Genomic DNA, 24,681 nt, shown 5'->3' on the forward strand with positions numbered 1-24,681 from the left:
ATGGAGGCCAAATCTTCATGTATATTTAAGACAGAGGTTGATAGATTCTTGACCAGTCAGGGCATGAGGGAGAAGGCAGGAGATTGGGGTTGAGAGGGAAAATAGATCAGCCATGATGAAGTGGCAGAAAAAAAACTTGACAGGGACCAAATGGCCTAATTCTGCTCCTCTATCTTATGGTCTTAATCACTTATTATATCTTATCTAGGATTGTTGAAAACAAGGGTGAAAACAAATCCAACTTTATTTATAAAGGATCAAGGTATCACTGGCATAGCCTAATTATATCCAGGACACCACCTACTTGAAACCCAGACAGTTGTACTTGTAAACTTCCCCTGAATTCTTGTTCATCTTGTCCTTTTCAGTGCTAGTGTTTGTGTCTTTGGAAGGTGCACTCAGAACAGCCTGGATGAGGAACTGTGGTGCATTTCCATATAGTCTACACTCTAGCTAGAGTGCACTGATATGACAGGAAATAAATGGATGAATAAGACGAAGATTGGGTATCAATCATACAGCCCACTTTATCGTAAATGATGTTCAATTTCTTAAGAGTTGTTTAACCTGCACTCATCCAGGCAGATGTAATGTATTCTATCAAGATCCTGAAGTCAAAAAATGTTGAGGGTTGGAGTTTGAGGCCTACATATAGGATATCATCTAAGTAGAGACACATGAGACTGGAGATACTGGAAGCCAGTTGGAAGCTCGTGCAATAAAAAATCTGCTGGAAGAACTCAGCAGGTCAAACATATCTATGGGAGCAGAGGAGGGGGTTGGGCATGAATGGAGACGGAATTGTCTACGTTTCAGTCGAAAACCTCGATGCCTATCGCTAGTGTGCCAGAATTGTTGCTTGCCATTAATTGGAAACTCGTACCTGAATGCAGTCTCACAGTCTCACCTTGCAGATAAAGAGTATCAACTTTTGAGGGACCACAAATAGAGTTGGACACAATCTACAGTTCTGACCTTATGATGAGAACTTGCTGACTCTCAGGGAGTGGAGGAAACTAAATGCTGTTTATTCTATCTCTAACTCATCTTGTGCTTAACAATGAACTTTTCCGTCGATAGCTGTAATGTGTTCTGTTCCCAGACTAATTTCCTCAGTTTGATGACCTCTGGTCCTAGGTGTTGGAACAGCCATGGTTCACAGTTGGACTGACAACTGATCTAACCCTAATGGCTGCAATACATTGTTTGCTTTGAATCCAAACTTTTCAATATATTCCACAATTTTTGAGCATTCCAGAACACTCTGCAAGAGCTTATTTCCTGTCTTCTTAACTTCTCTAATTAAGTGTCCCTTCCAGCATTTAGTTCAAATGAAGCCACCCGCTGAACTTAAAAGGAACCTATTACTAGTCAATCGATGTACTCACTTGGCACTGGCAATACTGGAGTCCAATAACAGAGATTGCTATTTTAGATAGGAATTAACCAGAGTCCACGAAGTATTGTTTGGAGTCCAGTTATTTTATTGGCACAATAAATAATGCATCCCATGCCCTTTATCCTCAATGATCTTTATACCTACTCCAAATTCCATTCCCGACATTCTTTGTAGTGCTGCCTTCACTACAGCTTATCTCATAAAGTAAAATATTTGGAATGGCTAAAACCTGTGGTACCAAAATACATGGAATAGAGATGGGAAAAAGAGGGGGAGCATGATCTAAATATTGTAAGTGGGGGAATAACCACATGAGGCCGAATGGCCATTCTTCATTTTAGGAGTCCAAAGTTCCCATGTGCAAACATCGGGAATAAATTATCATAAGAGGCTGGAGACTTGCCCTCTGTACTGTTATCCCTGATTAACATAAAGCTATCGTTCTCTGGCTATAAAGTAATTCATCTTCATAACACAATTTACACTGCAGCTTTAAAGCAAATTGCCTGTCTCTCCCTGGGTGTGATATATGGTCAAGAAAAATCTAAATCCTTGGGAAAAAAATGTTTAGGTTTAGACACAGCTTTTTCCATGAAAAGTTTTATTTCAACTAATGTAACACTTGGATCCAAAATATACTTGGATCGAGACATATATAAACTTTTCTCTGTCCCAAGGCCCTGTTAATCATTTGTTAAACAATTCAAACCAGCCCCGTTTTAACTTTTTCCTAGTTCAGGTGAGTGTTAAAGATCTTGTGAATGTGCTTGAAAAGAAACTGGAGATTGGATATTCGAGTGCTCTTTCCTTCAATACTCTTACCAAGTATTGACTCTTATCATTGATATTTGTGGGTTCTTGCTGAAAGCAGAATTGGTGTTATATGTGTGTCTACATAGATCATTCATCAAATGTAATCCATTTTATATGAGCCACTTTCAAAAAGGTATCATAAAAAGAGACACGATTCTTTTTGAAAATGTTTTTGGAATTATTTGGTAAGAATGTAAACTAACCTGGATATAGTGAACATTGGTAGTGTTGATTGAACGTTTTTAACACTGAGTAAAACACTACTTGTGCAGATTTCTCACTTCCTAGTCAACCAGACATTACCACCCACTTTCTATTTTCTTTTTCACTTCATGCTGACTTTCCCTCATCCACATCCTCTCCAGTTCAGTTCAACCTGGCATGTTTTTCCTCCTCCCTCAGCTCACAATTCCTCTGCCTTAGGCCAGCTTAATATGCAACAACATTAGTTCGGAATCTGAATCCCTGACATACCTTGTGAAATATGGTGTTTTGTGTCAGCAGTGCCGCGTAATCCATAAAAATCACTAATGGTTACAATAAGAAATATAAAAATATATAAAGGCAGCAAAATAGTGAGCTCATGTTCTTAGGGCCATGGACCGTTAAGAAATCTGATGGTGGGGGAGAAGAAATTGTTCCTAAAATGTAGAGTGTACATCTTCAGGCTCCTGTATCTCCTCCCTAATGGTAGTTATAAGATGAGGGCATGTCCTGGGTGGTGAGGGTCCTTAATGATTGATGCCTCCTTTTTGGGGCAATACCTTTCGAAGATGTCCTTGGTGGTGTGGAGGCTATTGCCCATGATGGAGCTGGCACCTCTCTGCAGAATTAATCAATCCTGTTTACCAGGTGGCAATGCAACTAGTCAGAATGCTCTGCTGGGTACGGCTGTAGAAATTTTCAAGAGTGCATGGAACATATTTATTTCAGGTAGCAAAAGGGATGACTTAGAGGTCGATAAAAAAAACTGCCATGACCTGACTAACTAATATCCAGGTAAACTTTAGAGCTATGTATTACATTAGTTCAAGTAAAACATCTTTTGGAAAAATATCGTATATGCAGAGGAACAAAGATAGGCCACTCAACACCTTAAATCTAAGGAGGAACAGGCTTAGGGGACCTAATGGCCTAGCCTGTTCTCTAAGTTCTATGTGTGTGCAGTGCCTTTTTTCCAGGAAATGCTTTACTTGAATTAATGTAATATGCACATGCAAAATATACTTGGGTACAATATTAAAAGGTAGAATATAACATTATATTCTACCTCCTAGTTCCTGTGGGTAAGGCTACAAGCACTCTGCACCTTAACATAGTCCAATCATGTTCCCTCTTAGCATTTTAACAGCATGTTAAGTAGTTTCAAGAAAATAATGAAGCGATAATGGAGAAGGCAAGTTAATTTTTACTCGTTTTTTACTATTAGATTTACTCCCACACAAAAAGCTCTTATAAAAATTTCTTTCAAAAAACACTTTATTAATTCAGCAGTTAAAGTGTTAGATACAAAGGATGATTCTAATTACAATCAGCAGTGGAACTTTGTGTAAGAATCCCTAACAACCAAATCTGTCAATTATATGGAAAGTAGGAATATTTTAATATTTAATGACGGCACTGCTAGACTGTAGAGCAGTAAAGTTTTTAACAGTCGCTAAATGTGATATTATCCGATGTGACAGGAAAAATAAAAATGAAGCATATTTTTTCATCTATCTCATAGCATGAAGGCAAAAATTTGGCCCATCAAATTTATGCTAGCTCTTAGAAAATTAATATCATTCCCATTCTCCCACAACCTATTCTCTCTCACTTGTCCACCAATTCCCATTCCCACCCTTGAATTCTGCCATCGTGCACTTACTCTAGGTTATTAGCCTACGAACTTGCGTTTGGGCTATGGAAGAAAATCAGAACATGAAAAGGAAGCCTACACTGTCACTGGAGGAAAACTGAAAACTAAGATGCAGGGATGAGGAAACCTGCAGATGCTGGAAATTCAAGCAACACACACAAAATGCTGGTGGAACACATCAGGCCAGGCAGCATCTATAGGAAGAAGCACAGTCAACGTTTCGGGCCGAGACCCTTCGTCAGGAAGGGTCCTGACGAAGGGTCTCGGCCTGAAACGTCGACAGTGCTTCTTCCTATAGATGCTGCCTGGCCTGATGCATTCCACCAGCATTTTGTGTGTGTTACTAAGATGCAGGGGGTTATGTCTTATGATTTTATTGATCATGGCAGGAAGGGTAGAGAGGAAAATGGATCAACCATGATGAAATAACTCAAAGGGCCAAATAGCCTAATTCTGGTCCTATGTCTTGGGGTCTTATGGGGTTCCTTGTGTCTTAGTCCATGATTTGTAAAAGGATAGTATGGATGTACAGCCACAATTAGGAAAGCCAACAGAATGGTATTGTTTATTTGTAGAGGAATTGAGTATAAAGTAAGGGTGTTTTTACTTCATTTACAGTAAAACTCAAATAATCCAGTATCCAACTTTCCAGAAATCGTAACACATACACATCCGGCTCATTCTAAAGTCCAGAGCATGAGTTGGAAGTCTGGAATGCAAGTGGGATATGTGACCAGAGCTGAGGACTGGAATGCAGTCCAGCTGCGTGTTTAGAACAGGGGTTCTGGGGTGCAAACTGGGTATACGGCCTGGGCCATGTTCAGAGTCAGGGACACCAACGGTCAGTAAACTGGATGAGTTTGGAGCTGGGGCTGGAGTACATCAATGTTTCTGCTGTGCTTGGTTCTGTTTTCCATTCCTTTTAAATTCAATGAAATCACAAGAAAATCTATGATAATACTGAGTGGCATGTAAAAAACAGCATGTGGGGGTATTAATATAAATAACCTCTAATAGTCCAGAAAATATGCTCAATTATCAGAGTTCTAGCACTGGTGAAACTACATCTAGAAAAGCATGTACAGAATTAGTTTCCTTATTTAAGAAACAATAGTAATGTGATGGGAAAAGCCCAAGTGCTACTTAAACCAATACCTGGAACAGGCCGAATGTCATGCAGGGAATGGCTGGGCACACTGGAATTGTATTTGCTGGAGTTTAGAAGATCAGGAAAGGAATTGAAGAAAACATTCAAGCTCAGGAGGGGTCTTTAATAGATGGATGTAGAGAGTATGTTTCCCTGTGTGAAAGAATCTAGATTGTGGGGTCACTGGTTGAAAATAATGTGTCACCCATTTAAATCAGAGATGATGTGATTGCTTTTTCTCTGTAAGGGATTAGGAATCCTTGGAAATCTATGAATGACTATTTTTAAGGCGCAGGTACTGGGAGGCCTCATGCTGGGAGAAAATGCAGAGCTGGCTGATGTGACAAGCACAGCAAGCATGATCTTGTTAAATAGTGGTTCAGGTTTGATGGCTGAGGAGCTTACTTCTTCTCATTCAAATTTCAAAATAATAGGTAAGGAAATAAAACTAGGAAAGGTAAACTGCAATTGGGATATATTTATAAAAATAATCAATTGGACCCAGAAGATATATACTGTATACCGCGCACAAGTAAAAAGCAAGTCAATAGAGCAAGGTCATGGATGATTAAAAATAACTGGACAAACTGAAAATAAAGACAGAACATTCTAAACAAAGAAAGGATACCAAATGGGAATATGAAAGGTTAGATGAAAGTCAAAGGAACAGTTAGGAACATAAATATTTGAAAAAAAGGAAATGCAAAATAAACTCAGAAATGGGTACAAATGTTTGTCCACAAAGAAATCTTATACTTTGCTCCACTGGTCCGGGGTTTCGTGAGTCAGTTTTCCAGATGATTTTGAGGATCCACCTGCTTTCCAGGTGGCCTCCAGATGGTGTGAAGTTATATGACTTCCCACTAGGAATGGTTGGGAAACCAGCTTTGGCAGGTAAATGAGGGGTCAAAAGATTAAAATAGCCCACTTCTTTATCAGGGATAGAAAGGCTTTAATGGTCTTGAAGTTTGCTCCTAAATTCCAGCTCCAGTTAAACTAGGTCTACTGAACTATATATAAGGGTTGACAGAGACAGTATATAATGTAACTAATAACAAGACTAAGCCATGTCCTTTCTCCTAGTATACTTCATACTTTATTGTCACCAAACAATTGATACTAGAGCATACAATCATCACAGTGATATTTGATTCTGTGCTTCGTGCTCCCTGAAGTACAATTTGAAGTAAATATAATAAAAATTTAAATTATAAATCATAATTAGAAAATAGAAAAGGGAAAGTAAGGTAGTGCAAGTCAGGCCTGGATATTTGGAAGGTACGGCCCAGATCCAGGTCAGGATCCATTCAGCAGCCTTATCACAGTTGGAAAGAAGCTGTTCCCAAATCTGGCCGTACGAATCTTCATGCTCCTGAACCTTCTCCCGGAGGGAAGAGGGACAAAAAGTACCAAGGTCAATACTGACACAAATATTTTTCATTCAACCAATGTGATCCAAGTATTTCTATAATTTACTAGATTCATTGTGAATGGCCTTGAAGACTGGTGGGAAGACAATTTTGTGAAGAAGTAATTTTAACTAAACTCGCTCAGGAGGACATTGACCAAATTGGAGTAGCTTGTCAGTTGACATATCACCTAATTTCAATATGTGTTGTGACAATGGTCAGAAAGTGGATTTAGGGATAAGGCTGCCAGGTCTGATGTCCAAAGCTACTGCAAATTTTGACCAGGGCAACCTGGTAAGAATTACACACTCCTCTAATCCCTCAGTCACTGCTAACATCAAACCTCCATTATCCTCCCTGTTCATTAGACTATCAGTTGAATAGTCTGCAGGATCCAAAAGTTAGAACTGCATGAAGAACCATAATCTATTCCACTGCACTACCAGCACAGTGTCAAAAAGAAGGTCTTTCACTTATTTTGTCTAGATTTAATGGAACTTTGGCCCATAAGTAGTAAGCATGTGAACCAGAAAGCCATCTGTTCCATGAACAGCATGGTCATGTGCCCGTCAGTACAAACATCTGTGCCAAGACCTCACATGGCACTGAGCCACCAATGCAATTTTCCTTTACAAGCTGCGGGATCTACAAATTGTCACTCTGAGACCAAGAGCGGAGATGCCATTGATGGAGGATAGAATGCTGCCAGTCAGACGTCTCCTTTGGTTCTGCAGTTGGAGATACAGTGAAATCAGAAATTAGGATTGAGGAATCAATTAGGCACTGGCAGTCAGAGGATCTGTGCATCATTTGTGTGAGGTTAGTGATTGGAGGCTCGGGATCCATCAAAGGCATCATAGAGATGGTACTTGGCGGAATCCCAGTCTGACGCTGTCCATTGAAAACATGGCTGACAGAGGCATGACCAAAATAGAAAGCTTCTGGGATAATATGCAGTGATTCTCCCAGACCTTTGCACAACAAATAAAACCAATGGATACATATCTGTTGTGATTTCAGCCTCACTGTGACACTTCTAGGAAGTAGCCAGCAGTATTCTGCAGTGATGTGAATTAATCTGGAATTGATCACTAACCTCAATGAGCACTTCATAGCAAAATAAGCAATGCAGCCCAGTCAAATGTATGGGCTCTCTAGCTCAAAGCTTTTACTTAGAGGAAATAAAGTTAGTCTTACAGGTTCTTCCCATGATAATATTTCCAATAAGTGATACAATGAATACTTTGATGCAAATTATACCCAAGCATTGGGGATATGTGGAAAAAAAGAACTTGTCAAAACCTTTTGACTATTTAACTTCAAGAGATGGAAATTATAATTTGAGCCTCCATCATTACACTAATAATTTAGGAAAGTCCACTGTCTGTTCCATTTCCATGAAAACATTCCTTTAGAACAAAGGTAAAGAATTTGCACAGCTGAAAGGTGGTAAATCTATGGAATTAATTGCCACAGACAATTTGGAGGCTAAGTCTTTGGGTATGTTTAAAGCAATGCTTGATAAGTTCTTGATTAATAAAGATATCAAAACTTGAGGGGGACAACAAGACAGCTATGACATAATGGCAGAGCAGACTCAATGGGCCCAATGGCCAGATTCTGCTCTTATGCCTAATGGTCTAAGTTACATACTGATATTTATATGTATTCTTTTTTTTCTTTTTCAATCTTTTTATTATTATTATTAATATCAACAAAATAAAATTGATACATAGATAATGGGATTACAAACATACACATTTCAACTGAACATGAAAGAATACATAAGCAATGATTACAGTATAAATGAGTATTCCCAAATCATGGACGATACAATATACAAATAAACAAGGTATTTATATGTATTCTTGACAATGTCAGAGGTAATTTTCTGCAAACAGATAGCTTGCTTTTTTTAGTTCAATGGTGGAACTATTCCACAGGATGTAAACTGGACAACAGGTCCCCGCACAAGGTGAGTCAGAGCCTGATAACGTTGCTGTTGCTCCTCTGCATGCTTTGATTGATCAAATTTCAATTGTCTGTCATTCACAAGTTGGACATGGTACAATGTGTGCTCATTCAAAGGTAAAGAGGGAAGGATCTTTGTAATAACTTGTTAGGTATGGACCAGCTGCTCCAGTCACACAAAGACCTTGATTATATGATAAAATCACCAGCAGCTTGACTAAATTCTGCAAGAATCTTATTTAATCCATACTAACACATTTTTAACAACAAGATCACCAATGATCAGACTGCTTCATCCCCTTAAGCCAAAGAGACATTTAAAAGCTGATTTTACAAATAGCAGGCATCAAACTGGCATTCATTTTACAGGACTCTGAAGGACTATAATAATGGTGTTTAGAGTCTGATCATGCCTGCAATAGCTTTGTCTAGTACAGTACAGGTATCGAGGTGAAACATTTAATCAGGCAACCATGTGGGTCCAATTTAGTAAACGATTCTAGACCCTCATAAAGATTGTGAATGAACTCTCGTCCTTTTACTGCTTAAGTACAACTCTGAGTAAGCCTCTAAGCTTCCACAGTGCATAAACTGAATTGTTTTAAAGCAATATAACATGAAAAATTGAGGAAGGGAGAAGTATTAAAATCAAAGAATCATGAACCTTAAATAAATGCTAAATAAGTGGTCAGTTCCACACAGATATCACTGTTAGACCCTGTCTTTGTTAAATCTGGTATGTTGACTGCTGACACATTCCACATAGATCCATTATGCTGCATGTTGTCACCAACTTCATTAGGCACACCACAAGGCTGAATGTATGAATGAATTTGTTAATGAACACCACTATGAACTTCCTTGCCAATGTTGTATTTTGCAAAACACTGTCATTTGGTTTTTAGAACAGAGCCACTCTAGTACTGGCAAACTCAAGGTTTACAGTCAGCAGTTTATGCAGTTGGCTACTTTCCAAGATTTGTACTTAATGAGTGATTGATATCAATCCCATTTAAGCAAATAGCAGGGGATTCGTACCTGTTCCCAGCAGGCAAAAGCCAACAATCATCTTTCACAACACTTTTCAGGTGCTCAGTAAAGCAATTGGAAGATTATTCTGTTAACTGAAAGCTGTTATTGATTAGTTTGTTCATTACATGCCCTCATCTTCTCTATCTTAGTTTCCCAGAATCCTAAATAAAACAATTTCTCTACCATCCACATTCAGAGTGCAAAATTCGTAACACTTGCATATTGAACTCTGCTTCCAGAATGCAAATGGTTTGATGCACGGTGAGTCCAGAGATTGAAGGCCTGAGGCTGAAGACTGAAGGTAGAAAACTGAAGGAGCCTCAAGGGCCTGGGTTACCGGGGTCAGAGATCCATGCAAATCTGGAAGTCAAAGCCCAGAGGTCAAACCTGTGACCGGCGTTGTGGGATGAAGTCTGACGCCTCCATGTGTGAGAATCTGGGGACAAGGACTGAGGCCTGGAGGCAGCCTATCATGGGGTTGGAGAACTGTCCGGGTGTGTGAGTGAGTGGGTGGGTTGGTGGGAGGGATGGGAAAGGGGCTTGTTTTGCTGCTTATGTTTGTACTGTGGAACACTGTGAACATGCTATGCTGGCACCACTTGTTAACGTAAATAATGCATTTTGCTCTATACTTCAATGTACATGTAACAAATAAATCTAAATCTGAATTCAACAGAACTAAAATACAGAAGCAAAACTCAGCCTATGTATGTTGCAACATCGCCTGCTTAGTACATGCAATGCAAATAAAAATTCAGAGAGGGAGATAGAGGCAAGATATTAAGGATCAGGACCTGAATTTGAAGACTAGTTTGAAAGATGATAATAATTCCTCACAGCCCCCGGTATTCTCATTAGTTACTGTTTCTTTTCAACAAAATAGATGGAAAATAGACTTCTCAACTTCACATTCTTTCATCTCTGGTTCTTGTGTATTCTTCACTCTCATTGTTCCACTCTTGGCAGTTGTGCCGTCAGCTGTTTAAGTCCAGAGTGTTAGAACCTCTTTCTTAAATTTCTATCACTGTTTAACTTGCTCTTTTCATGTGACTTTCCTCAATAACTACCACTTCCATCACGCCTTTAATTATTCTTGCTCAATTTAGGACTAATCAAGCTACTGTAAAGCAACTTTAAAAAAACTGTTTTAAAATTAAGGATGCTATTTAATTATAATTTGGCCTAGGTTTATGAATTTTAGTAGGATTACAGTATATACTTAGAAATTTTAAATGGCTCATTCCACTGTAGGTGGCCCAATCCAAAAATATCAGTTTCCTTATATTAATATCTGAGGGATTTCTGCAAAGGCAGAGAATTATGTGCAGTATCACAATACTGATTTCCTCAATGACCTAAGTGTATTTTTCTGTAGATGGAGGACAGAAAATGCATGCCTACTGTGAACCAGAAGTACACTATCACCAGATTGGTAAAGAATAAATATCACAAAGGGGGGGGAAGGAGTAAAAGAGAAAAAAGCAACATAGCATCTTGTATATATGATCTGATTTGACAGAATTAATAAAATAAAATGAATGCAGTCAAGAAGGGAAAGTAACCATTAGAATATAGTTTAGAAGCTCTTGCCAACAGCAGAAGTAAACTAAACTCCTTGAGGAATGAATACAAACTGAAGCATGCAGTTTACCTTGGCTTTAATCCTGACTAAAATTTAACACACTAAAATCACCGGAACAGGACAGCAGAGAAGATCAAGATAGGCATCAAGCAACATATCAACCGGCAGGCTCTTCATGGGGAATAAGTGCTGCAGCCTTTACATTCTGAGCTTCTCATACTCAATAACAGAGCACTGTGTTTCAGCAAGGAATTACTCAGCTAACATGAAATGCCTAGCTTAATCATGTGCATTACTACAAGAAACTTTCCAACCAACTCATGCTCTAAGAATCCTACCATATCACTCCCTGTCAATTTATGTGGGAGATTCACCCAAGCAAGCTGCTCCAGAAGAGAAATGCCAGCTTAAGTCTGCCTCTGCTCAGCCGGTGTGTACTACAGCACAACTAGTGATTGGAAGTGCCACACCAAGATACAACAGAGGAGGTTCCGTGGTAGAAAGTATGATTCAAATTTTTTTTAGCTATTTCCAATTTGGTCAAGTTCCCCTTGCAATTAGCCAAAACAACTGATATCTCTAAAATAGCTGAGCCTAGAACTTGTGGTGCAGACCAAACAAAGGTATATGCTCAATAAAGGTCCCTGCTCACCATATTCAATAGAGGGACCTTGGATTACTGCTTGGTTTAGAATACATATACTGTAGATTCTAACTAAATTCTAACTACTGTGTTCATTTCTGGTCGCCTCACTACGGGAAGGACATGGAAACCATAGAAAGGGTGCAGAGGAGATTTATAAGGATGTTAGAACCATAGAACATTACAACACAGAAACAGGCCTTTTGGCCCTTCTTGGCTGTGCCGAACCATTTTTCTGCCTAGTCCCACTGACCTGCACCTGGCCCATATCTTTCCATACACCTCTCATCCATGTACCTGTCCAAGTTTTTCTTAAATGTTAAAAGTGAGCCTGCATTTACCACTTCATCTGGCAGCTCATTCCACACTCTCTGTGTGAAGAAGACCCCCACTAATGATCCCTTTAAACTTTTCTCCCTTCACCCTTAACCCATGTCCTCTGGTTTTTCTCTCCCCTAGCCTCAGTGGAAAAAGCCTGCTTGCATTCACTCTACCTATACCCATCATAATTTTATATACCTCTATGAAGTCTCCCCTCATTCTTCTACGCTCCGGGGAATAAAGTCCTAACCTATTCAACCTTTCTCTGTAACTCAGTTTCTCAAGTCCTGGCAACATCCTTGTAAACCTTCTCTGCACTCTTTCAACCTTATTAATATCTTTCCTGTAATTCAGTGACCAAAACTGTTGCCTGGATTGGGGAGCATGCCTTATGAGAGTAGGTTGAGTGAACTCGGCCTTTTTTCCTTGGAGTGACGGAGGATGAGAGGTGACCTGATAGAGGTGTACAAGATAATGAGAGGGCATTGGTCATGTGGATAGTCAGAGGCTTTTTCCCAGGGCTGAAATGGCGAACACAAGAGGGCATAGTTTTAAGGTGCTTGGAAGTAGGTACAGAGGAGATGTCAGAGGTAAGTTTTTTATGCAGGGAGTGGTGAGTGTGTGGAATGGGCTGCCGGTGGAGGCGGATACGATAGAACCTTTTAAGAGACTCCTGGATGGATACATGGAGCTTAGAAAAATAAAGGGCTATGGGAAAGCCTAGGTAGTTATAAAGTAAGGACATGTCTGGTACAGCTTTGTGGGCCGAAAGGCCTGTATTGTTCTGTATGTTTTCTATGTTTCTAAATGTTACAAAGAGAACAATCAGAGCTGAAGTTTGCATCTGAACTGTGCTACACTACATTCTGCATAAAGGCACAACTTCTGCCAATGTCACAAGAAATAAGCGGGAATGGAATGAAAATGCTAACTCTATTTCTCTCTCTAGAGGTGTTGTCTGAACTGCTGAATATGTCCAGAGATTTCTGTTTTTCTTTTTCTCAAAATTCACCCAAGCCCTCTCGTACAAGGCATTTTTCTTGCTCCTTTTGATATACTGTATGTGTGATTGAACATTGCCGGTCAGCAGACAATGACAATGCTGGTTATTTCCTTCCTGTTGAATAATATGCCTCATTTAGCAAATTCAATGCTTGCTGTGAAGCTGATCTTGACAAAAACAATCAATAAAGAATCATCCTTGGCAATCCTTCATCTGCAGCAAGACATTCCTCTTACACAAAGGTTTTATTTATTTTTGACACTTAAAGGTGCAAAAATTACTTTTTAAAAATATATCATCAGGCATTTAACCACAATAACATAAACTGACTGTGAACCGGCAAATGAATAACTTTGTCAGTCGTTTCTGAATTAAATGTTTACTTGCATCTCTAAGACTAATCCTCTCACTAAAGAGGAAAATCAATTTTGTGTTAATTTCCTTGGTTTTCACATAAGGCAAGTGACAAATCACGGCCATCTTGTTACTGTGTTGCCATGGATAGTGGCCAGAGTCCTCACTTTCTAACTGGTCTGTACTAAGAAAGAAACTCCAGTAAGGTGAGGATATTTATCTTTCAAATTTCACACAGACTCTATGTGTATGTACGTTCAATCAGAATCAAACATAATTTAGGAGATCTGGTTGTTAATGCATGCAAACCATCAATTGCAATTTATAGACTAGGACTAATAAAGGTTTGCCGGTGCTTTTACAAATAAATCTATGCATTGTCTACAAATCTTACTTGCACATCATTCTTATTAGTCATTAGATTTCTGGGAGCATTAAACATCATAAATTACTACGTCAACATTTACTATTCAAACTTCATTGATTACTGTTTAATTGGAAGGCTGTGCCACCAGCTGCCCCTGTGAAATAGGTTTCTGGAATCCAATACAACATGCTTGGATTTGGTGTGAAATTCAGTTGCACTTACCTTTACATTATTTATTGCAACACCACCACAGGCCAGAGAGCTGGGGTGCTGGTGCTTAGGGAACAACTAGAGTGCATTTTGTACAATGTTCTGTCAGCAATCTCTACATTCTTTCTTTTCTGACAATCCCAATCTATAACCAGAAGACCATAAGACCAAAAGATATAGGGGCAGAAGTAGGCCATTCAGTCCATTGAGTCTGCTCTGCTATTCAATCATGGGCTGATACAATTCTTCCAGTCATCCCCACTCCCCTGCTTTCACTCCATACCCTTTGATGCCCTGGCTAATCAATAACCTATCTATCTCTGCCTTAAATACACCCATTGACTTGGCCTCCACAGCTGCTCATGGCAACAAATTCCACAGATTTACCACCCTCTGACTAAATTTCTCCACATCTAAATGGACGTCCTTCAATCTTGAAGTTGTGCCCACTTGTCCTAGAATCCCCTACCATGGGAAATAACTTTGCCATATCTAAGCTGTTCAGGCCTTTTAACATTCGGGATGCTTCTATGAGATACCCCCTTATTCTCCTGAACTCCAGGGAATACAGCCCACGAGCTGCCAGACACTCTGCATATGGTAACCCTTTCATTCCTGGAGTCATTCTGGTGAATCTTCTCTGAACCCACTCCAATGTTAGTATATCCTTTCTGAAATAAGGAGCCTAAAACTGCACACAATACTCCAAGTGTGGTCTCACGAGTGCCTTATAGAGCCCCAACATCACATCCCTGCTCTTATATTCTATACCTCTAGAAATGAATGCCAACATTGCATTCGCCTTCTTCACAACCGACTGAACCTGGAGGTTAACCTTTAGGGTATCCTGCACAAGGACTCCCAAGTCCCTTTGCATCTCTTCATTTTGACTTCTCTCCTCATCTAAATAATAGTCTGGCCGTTTATTTCTTCCACAAAGTTCATGACCATACACTTCCCAACATTGTATTTCATTTGCCACCTCTATGCCCATTCCCCTAAACTATTTAAGTCTTTCTGTGGGCTCTCTCTTTCCTCAATACTACCCACTACCTACCTATCTTTGAATCATTGGCAAATTTAGCCACAAATCCATTAATCCCATTGTCCAAATCATTGACATTCATCATAAAAAGCAGCGGTCCCAACACCGACCCCTGTGGAACTCCACTGGTAACCGGCAGCCAGCCAGAATAGGATCCCTTTATTCCCACTCTCCGTTTCCTGCTGACTAGCCAATGCTCCATTCATGCTAGTAACTCCACTGTAATTCCATGGGCTCTTAACTTGCTAAGCAGCCTCATGTGCAGCACCTTGTCAAAGGCCGTCTGAAAATCCAAGTACACCACATCTACTGTATCTCCTTTGTCTACCCTACTTGTAATTTCCTCAAAAAATTGCAGTAGGTTAGTCGGACAGGATTTTCCTTTCATGAAACCATGCCGGTTTTGGCCAATCTTGTCATGTGCCTCCAGGCATTCCGTAATCTCATCCCTAACAATCGATTCCTACAACTTCCCAACCACGGATGTCAGGCTAACAGGTCTATAGTTTCCTTTCTGCTGCCTCCCACCCTTCTTAAATAGCAGAGTAATATTTGCAATTTTCTAGTCATCTGGTACAATGCCAGAGTCTATCGATTCTTGAAAGATCATTGATAATGCCTCTTCAATCTCTCCAGCTACTTCCTTCAGAATCCAAGGGTGCATTCCATCAGGTCCAAGAGATTTATCCACCCTCAGACCATTAAGCTTCCTGAGCACCTTCTCAGTTATAATTTTCACCGCATATACTTCACTTCCCTAACACTCTTGAATGTCTGGTATACTGCTGATGTCTTCCACTATGAAGACTGAGGCAAAATACGCGTTCAGTTCCTCTGCCATCTCTGCATCTCTCATTACAATATCTCCAGCGTCATTTTGTATTGGCCTTATATCTACCATTTACTCTCTTTTACCCTTTATATAATTAAAAAAGCTCTTAGTATCTTCTTTGATATTAGTCACCAGCTTCCTTTCATAATTCATCTTTTCCTTCCTAATGACCTTCTTAGTTTCCTTCAGCAAGTTTTTAAAAGCTTCTCACTAGCTTTTACTTCCTTGTATGCCCTCTCTTTATCTTTTACTTTGGCTCTGACTTCACTTGTCAGCCATGGTAGTGTCCTTCTTCCATTTGAAAATGTCTTCTTATTTGGAATATATCTGTCTTGTACTTTCCTCATTTTTCACAGAAACTCCAGTCATTGCTGCTCTGCTCTCCTTCCTGCTAGTGTCCCTTTCCAGTTAACTTTGGCCAGTTCCCCTCTCATGCCATTGTGATTTCCTTTATTCCTCTGAAATACCGACACATTGGAATTTAGTTTCTCCTTCTCAAATTTCTTGCACATAACTTGCACTTCCTTTTCACTCCTCCTTCCCTGGCCTGCAAATTGCAGAAACCTGCTAGGAGGACAGGAAATTTAAACAGAAGTGTCCTCCAGCATAATCCTGTTACAGACCAACTCTGCTACATTACCACCCTAAGCAAACACCACTCAATATTTATATAAACTGAAATTCTCCCAATCTGATTCTTCCAGAGGGACAGATTTCCTTCCACAATACAGACACCATGTCATAGAATTGGACTCTCCCTGTCAATGCTTCCATAACCTGTCCCTTTCCAGATATTCATGCATCACAGTCTTCTTATCACACCCCCCTTTGATCCTTGGGCTTGTCTTCACTGTTTTATTGCACCATGAGACAGTATTTTAGCCCTACTGGATCCCATGGTGACTTTCCAAAACCTGCCAAGCACATTCTTCCAGACACTTGCTTTCCTCTGCTCCTCAGACATTTCAAGATCTCTCCTTCTTGTCAAAAAAAAGGAGTGTCTTTGGCTTTAAGTGAGAGCAGAGGCAATAGGAGAGAGCAGAGGAAAGAACTGGGCAGAGGAGATTAAATAGTAAAAAGATTGATTCAGATTCAGATTTATTTATCACATGTACATCTGAACATGCAGTGATATGCATCATTTGCCTTCACCCACAGATCCAGGGATGTGCTGGGGGTGGCCCACGAGGGTCACTACACCTACCAGTGCCAGTATAGCATTCCCACAATCCTTGGCAGAACAGCATGGAACACAGCAAAATAGAACACAGCAGGCAACAAAACGAGCCCCTTTTCTCCGTCCCACCCACGCACACACAACTGGACGGGCCAGGACTGGCCTCTGAGCCTTCAGTTTCCAGCCTTCAGGCTTCAAACATCAGGCTTCAACTTCTGGACTTCAAATCAACCTTTGATCTTTGGAATCGACCCCTGGACTATCCAATGACAGGACCCCAAACTCAAGGCTCGAAAGGGTGGTACTTGGGCCCAAAACAAAAAAAAAGCTGGTTCCACGGGAGGCATAATCTGTACCATTAATACAGATTAATGGTAATTGTGGTCCCAAATTAAAATGGAAGTAATGGTAATGATCTGAAATTGGTGAAAGAAACACTGAGTGCTCATGCTACAAGAGAGTCAAATTTAGAAATGAGCTACATTTACTCAAGCATTTGTTGAGCTTCAGGGTTGGAAGATGATGTGCTGCTGGGGCAAGGAAATAAAATATTGAGGAGTAGCATCTCAGGATCACTTTGAAAAATTATTCCACAGAAGGAGGCCATTCAGCCCATCAGGCCTGTGCCAGTTAAAAAGGGAGAAAGCAAATTTCATAATTAAAAGTTACTTTCACCAATAATTTAGAGTTTCTATTAAATACTGACAGAAAAATAGATCTTAATTCCACAACTGGTATTAGAATCCTGATCCTGATGTGTTGAATTTAACACGAAGCAAAATAATTATGCCATCTATTTCATGTGAGCAACACCACAGGAGACACATAGCTTTCAGAATGACAAATAACAATAAATGAATTTCTGACTGAAATTTAATCAAAGGTTTCATTTGGATTATAATAGAATAATAATAGGTACACCACGATAGAGAAGCAGTAGGTCCTGTTCCCTTGTTTTGGCTTGTACAGTGGTTTACAGCCTTCCTGGTGTAAGGAACATACAAGGGCACTTCAAAAGAAAGGGTAAAAATTAAAGGAATTAAGGACATAACTGATGACATGTTCAGATGGATGGTTTGGTTTAAAGGGAAACCAAAGGTGAATAGTTTTTGGAGGACAGTCCAGAGAAATATGCTAGATGGTAAAATTATAATTAAAAGCTCGGATCATGATTTTAAAAATTTCTGTGGGAAATTTAGATTACAGTAAATATGTTGTGTGTTATGACAGTCAACAATAAGAAACTATAGGGTTTGATCACCACCTATACAAGTTACCGTAGTTGGTTGCAGCCAGGGATGCGATAGGACTGGTATAATTTGGTACTCTGAAAAGCAGTTTCCATTCCTATTTGGTAACCATACGGCCAGAATTGAATTGAATTGAACTGAATTTACTTTATTACTTACATCCTTCATATACATGAGGAGTAAAAATCTTTACATTACGTCTCTGTCTAAATGAACAATATGCAATTATAGTAATTTATTATAAATATTATGTACAACAGGATAGTGAATATAACATGGAAATACAGTTGTGTCAGCATGAATTAATCAGTCTGATGGCCTGGTGGAAGAAGTTGTCCTGGAACCTGTTGGTCCTGGCTTTTAAGCTGTGGTACCATTTCCCAGATGGTAGCAGCTGGAACAGTTTGTGATTGACTCGGGTCTCCAATGATCTTTCGGGCCCTTTACACACCTGTCTTTGTAAATGCGCTGAATAGTGGGAAGTTTATATCTACACATGCGCTGGCTGTCCGCACCACTCTCTGCAGAGTCCTGCGATTGAGGGAAGTACGGTTCCCATACTAGGCAGAGATGCAGCCAGTCTGTTGTGCCCCTGTAGAAAGTTCTTAAAATTTGGGGGCCCATACCAAACTTCTTCAACAGTCTGAGGTGAAAGAAGTGCTGTTGTGTCTTTTTCACCACACAGCCGGTATGTACAGACCACGTGAGATCCTCAGTAATGTTTATGCCGAGGATCATAAAGCTGTTCATCCTCTCAACCCCAGATCCATTGATGTCAATATGGGCTAGCCCGTCTCCATTCCTCCTGTAGTCCACAACCAGCTCCTTTGTTTTTGTGACGGTGAGGGAGAGGTTGTTTTCTTGACACCACTGTGTCAGGGTGATGACTTCCTCTCTGTAGGGTGCCTCATTATTATTTGAGATTAGCCCAATCAGTGTAATGTCGTCAGCAAATTTAATTAGCAGATTGGAGCTGTGGGTGGTGACACAGTCATGGGTATACAGAAAGCAAAGGAGGGGGCTTAGTACACTGCCCTGAGGGGCACCTGTGTTGAGGGTCAAAGGGGCAGAGGTGAGGGAGCCCATTCTTACCACCTGCCGGTGATCTGACAGGAAGTCCAGAATCCAGCTACACAATGCAAAGGTGAAGGCTGAGGTCTCTGAGCTTCTTGTCAAGCCTGAAGGGAATTATGGTGTTGAATGCTGAACTGTAGACCAAGAACAGCATTCTCAAGTGAGCATCCCCCTTCTCTAGGTGTGTAAGGACGGTGTGTAGAGCTGTGGCTATTGCGTCACCTGTCGATCGGTTTTGTCAGTAGGTGAATTGTAGGGGGTCCAGTGTGGGTGGCAGCAAGCTGCATATGTAGTCCTTGACCAGCCTCTCAAATCATTTGCTTATTATTGAGGTGATGTTATGTTGGTCTTTTTAGGTGCAGGAGCAATGGTGGATTATTTGAAGCAGGAGGGCACTCTACACTGGGAGAGGGAGAGATTAAAAATGTCTGTAATCACACCTGCCAGTTGTGCCGTGCACATCCTGAATACCCGCCCTGGGACGCCATCCTGTCCTGTGGCCTTGCGACTGTCCACTCATTGGAAACACTTGCGTATTTCAGCCTCAGCGATGACCAAGCTGCCGGTCGCTTCTTCTGCAGGTCTCCTCGGGGACTCAGTACTGGCGACATCAAATCGAACGTAAAAAAGATTTAGCTCGCCTGGGAGAGGCATAGGAGCAGAATTAGGCCATTCAGCCCTTCAAGTCTGCTCTGCCATTCTATCATGGCTGATTTATTATCCCTCTCGATCCCATTCTCCTGCCTTTGCACCGTAACCGTTGACATCTTTATGTGTACATTCTAGTACCATATTCATTACTAGAATGTACATATGTAGAGGATTTAGATGAGGACAGGACATGAATAACCACACAAGCAGTAACTTGCAATTATGTCTTCTCCAGTTTAACCCGTGAAAAGGGACACATGGCTGAGTTACTCTGCACTTTGCACATCTATAGAACCTTGCTACACTTTCAGTCATTGCTGTCAGAAGAATAATGAAGATTATGTAGGGAGGAGAAACATTGTATGGAATTTAAAATTTAAAGCATCCTTTGCTTAAAATAGGATCAGATCCCTAATCACCTTCCTCTGAGAAGTGAGCAGCTGCCAGCAACAGGCTGCCTCTTTACTCTAACAGTAGAAACTTGAATGAATTTTTTTTTCTCCCGTGTTCTTTAATCTCACCCGCTATAATGCAACATCATTTCTCAAAAACTTCACTTCCCTTGCCTAACAACTTAGTGCCTAATGGCTGGCTAGCTACAAGGTCTCATCTTCATATTCAATAACATAGACCACATATTGTTGTAGAAAAAAGGAAATAAAAATGCAAGATTGTAAACTCTGTCCTCAATTTCTGGCACCGGTTGTTTGTCCAGGCCATTCAGAGATAAGCTTACATTGCTGTGGTCCATCTTTTGCCTTGCCAACAGTCTGAGTGCTTGGCTGAGCCCGATCCAAATTCATATCTGATGCCTTGCAGTTATTGTTACAATTTGACAAGAGAACTGTAATTGAGCTCCAGTGCTGAATTACATCTCTGGCACAGTAGGCACGTATCCGGCACACAAAGACATTTTTCCATAAGTTCATTATACAGTTCATGTGCTAACAACATTTTAACTGTTTGGTTGCATTATACTAACAAATTTCCTGAATACTGAATGTAGCATTTCAATGCCTAATTATTATGTAACAAATCTGAAATAATAATAAAAACGTGTTTTGGTCATGCCGATATTAGATTCTCTGAAAAAATCTTTCGGGAATGTCAACAAACATAATATTGGTATCGGGGGTTAAAGACATAACTTTAAAAGAGAATCTTAAAGGAAAAAAGTAGAAAGGAAGTCATAGAGTTTGCAAACGTAGGCATAACTTCTCATCACATAAAACTTAAAGATGGCGATGTTCAGCTGATGGACTAAAGGTGTTTGTATCCTGGAGAGTTGGAGAAGACTGCAAATTTAAAATTCAGCAATTGCATAGCTGGGAGCAAAAGTAGGGCGAGTGAAAAGAGGGATGATGCTTCAACAGCTGGAGCATTAGTGAGGGTTAGGATGTACCTTTGTATATTTGTGCAGCCTTATTTTTACAGGAAGGAGAACAAGGAAGATTGTCCAGGACTGAATTTTAATTATGAAGTTCATAGGCAGCAAAGGCATAAATATAAGTTTTAACACTTGTGAGTTAATGCAAACAAATATTTCTACAGAGATGAAAATAAATATCCTTACTGATGGTGTGAGTGTATGATTCACAAGCTGAGCTAGATTTCAAACATTACATCAATCTGGTTCACCCCCAGTCACCCAGCAGAGATACAGATGGTTAAGAGTTAATGGTGAAAACCAAATAGCTTTAGTCTTTCTAACTTTCACTTAGTGGAACTTTTCTCGCATTTAGTAATAGATATTGAATTATAACAAATCAGTGACAGTGCGTCAAGTGTGGGAATGGCTCTTCACATGGCCTTAGACCATGTGGACAACACAAACACCTATGTCAGGATGCTGTTCATCAACAATAGCTCAGCATTTAATACCATCATTCCCACAATCCTGATTGAGAAGTTACAGAACCGGGTCTGGTGATAATAAACCTAACTCTGATACATTGCAACTGGGTCTTATAAGTAAGGTTTTCATAGCACCAGTACATATCTGTATTTGTGCACATGAAAATAAACTCTAATTGTCAGGGTATATGTGGAAACTGACCGTGCTTTTGGATTATATAATGAAAGAGCAGTATATGGATATGAGATAGAATGCCAAGGGTAGATTCGTTTGGGACTCAGTGGCCATGATGCAGTGGCAGTAAGATAAGTCATACTGAGTATGAATGAAGAGAATCAAACCAGATGCATGAGATCTCACCTATTTGGGCAATGGTCAGAATCATTGGAAAAGAAGGGCATTGTTACCCATGTACAATAGGGTCAGAAGGTATCTTACCATTGCTTGGTCCTGAAGAAGATCATTCATGATTCTGTTCCGTAAAGAATAGGATATTAGGAGGGAAAGATGGGTGTGGCATTATATTAAGGAACTGAAGAGGGAAGACATCTCCGAAGTAGAGCAATAGTTTGCAAAGTTATTGGGAGGTAAAGGTTCTTTCAGGGAGTGAAATGTTGACAACTAGTTTGGGGAGGACAGTACCCAAAGAAAGAGAAGCATTAACGTTAGCTGACAGAAGAGCCAAGAAGAGGAAGAGACACCTGATAGCTTGGTAGGATTAGGATTAAGGCAGCAGTGAGTTGTTTGACTGGACATGATGAGCTCAGTGACGGCATGGGAGGAAATAGTGGAAACTGGAGGATTATGTAAATTAAGAATGAAGCTAAAACAAGGGCAATGGAAGGTAAGTCTCTTAAAGAAGCTTTACACCAGTAAGCATTTGGATGATCTATTCTTAGTGCTAAGAGAATCGATGAGAACTTCTCATTGGAGGCAAGCTTGGTAAATATAAATGACAGAGAGGGATTTTGAAGGCAGCTTGCAGTAGGGTGAAAGAAAGCCAAGGGCTGTTTTTACATTTTAGGATGTTGTTGTTACACTGAGCAGCTTTGACCTATCTACTGGTTCCTGAGGCAATCGAGGCAGGTAGCAAATTGCAGAACTGTTTACCTGCCACATCTATTCATGTATGTGTCAATTAGAGCAAAGGAAACAGATATGTTAGTTATATCTGAGTGAAACCGACCAGAGTATAAGCAGCTTTAGAGTACTAGAGCATCTACCATAGGGAGGAGGTTGTGATTAAACAGATTATTGTCTATAGCTGTGGTGATGAATGAAGAGTCAAAGCCTCTACAAACAGCTTGATGAAAATTTTGCTTCAAAGTACGTATATCCTCGATCCAAAATTTGCACAGCTGGTGATTGACAGACAAATTTGGCGAGCATTATTCAAATAAAGATTTTCTGGGATAAAGAAACATTTCTTCTTTCTAATCGGTATACTGTTTTTCATGTTGCAAATAATTCAGTTAAGCAGAAAAATATACTGTAGTAAAATTTTAGTCACAACAGTGTGGGTAAGTGATGCATTTTATTAAATTAAATATTGGCTAATTAAAGGTCTGTTCATTGTGGAAGAATGCTAAAAGCATACCTCATAACAAAGGACAATGTCCTAGATGGAATAATACTTTAAAAACAAAACTAGAGGAGTTCTGAGCATCTTTAAATCTCAAATCTACAGGGCACAAATTGAATTTTCAGAATTGATCATGTGATAGGATAAAAAGACCTGCTCAGTGAATGAGTTTGGACACATGTTAGAGCAAAGGAAAGGAAGTGTCACTGTTATTTTCATATTAGTCTGGTTTTAATTTTGATCGAGTAACCAACTGCATATATCCACTATTAAGTGCTTCTAAAATCTGTATGTAAAAGTCTATATGATTTTGTCACCAGGAAGAGAATGTCTGATTCAGCAGCTAAAACCTTCTAAGAATCTATCTAAAATTATTAAGTACTGCTACGGGTTTTATGCCTACAGCATATGATAGATGAAAAACACAAACATGTTTCATTCGTGTACTCACACACATTCCTGAGCTGGGCCAAAAATCATTTTCTGAAATAGGTGTTTAATTACCGATATTGCTAGTTCCTATTCCCAATGGTCAGTGACCTTGATATTGGACTCCATAATTGACCTCCACCAGTGGCACCCAGAGGCTGTTATATTATTTACAGGATGTAATGTATAACTCAACATGTTTATTTCAATACCACCTCCAGCATCTTCCATTGAGAAGGGTAAGATCAGCAAAGTCATTAGGATATCAGCTATACATAAATCATTCATTCTTTGAGCGTGTTCCTTCTTTATCATGATTGGGACAAAAACCTCCATCTAAAAAAATAGTTTTGGCATTGCTGTGATTCAGAATGAAGGCCATCACAACTTTCCACTACTAAGGATGCATAACACAAGTTACTAGTCAGTAACGTAGCCTTCTTGGCCTACTTAACATTTTGATCAACCAAAGCCATTGCTTCGCGAATTTCTCCACACACAAGAAAGTATGTAAAATGCATGAAAAGAAAGCCATTTGTATTTCCCTCATGGAGAGATCTCTGGGATTCTGAATTTTAATATCCCAGAATGGGAAGATACGGCCTGGGTGCTTTGGACCACGAATGTCAAAGAGAGGCTAGTTCCACTGCAGCCGCAGAATAAAACAAACGAAACAC

The 24,681-nt window shown here is 39.9% G+C and overlaps 1 long non-coding RNA gene across 2 annotated transcripts in view; it reads left to right on the forward strand.

Annotated features, from left to right (window-relative positions):
• The window catches only part of LOC140734411 (uncharacterized), a 159,440-nt gene extending 139,024 nt beyond the window's left edge, over positions 1–20,416 (forward strand). The window contains exon 4 of one of the 2 annotated variants that reach the window (XR_012100538.1): positions 19,844–20,416. This is a non-coding gene — a long non-coding RNA (uncharacterized lncRNA). Of the gene's footprint in view, positions 1–9,868; positions 10,521–19,843 lie in introns of those variants that run through there. The other variant, XR_012100537.1, reaches the window with a different exon arrangement.
• The last annotated feature ends 4,265 nt before the right edge of the window (positions 20,417–24,681 follow it).

The sequence above is a fragment of the Hemitrygon akajei genome, chromosome 10 (genome assembly GCF_048418815.1).
Source record: "Hemitrygon akajei chromosome 10, sHemAka1.3, whole genome shotgun sequence".
In the NCBI taxonomy this organism is placed as follows: domain Eukaryota; kingdom Metazoa; phylum Chordata; class Chondrichthyes; order Myliobatiformes; family Dasyatidae; genus Hemitrygon; species Hemitrygon akajei.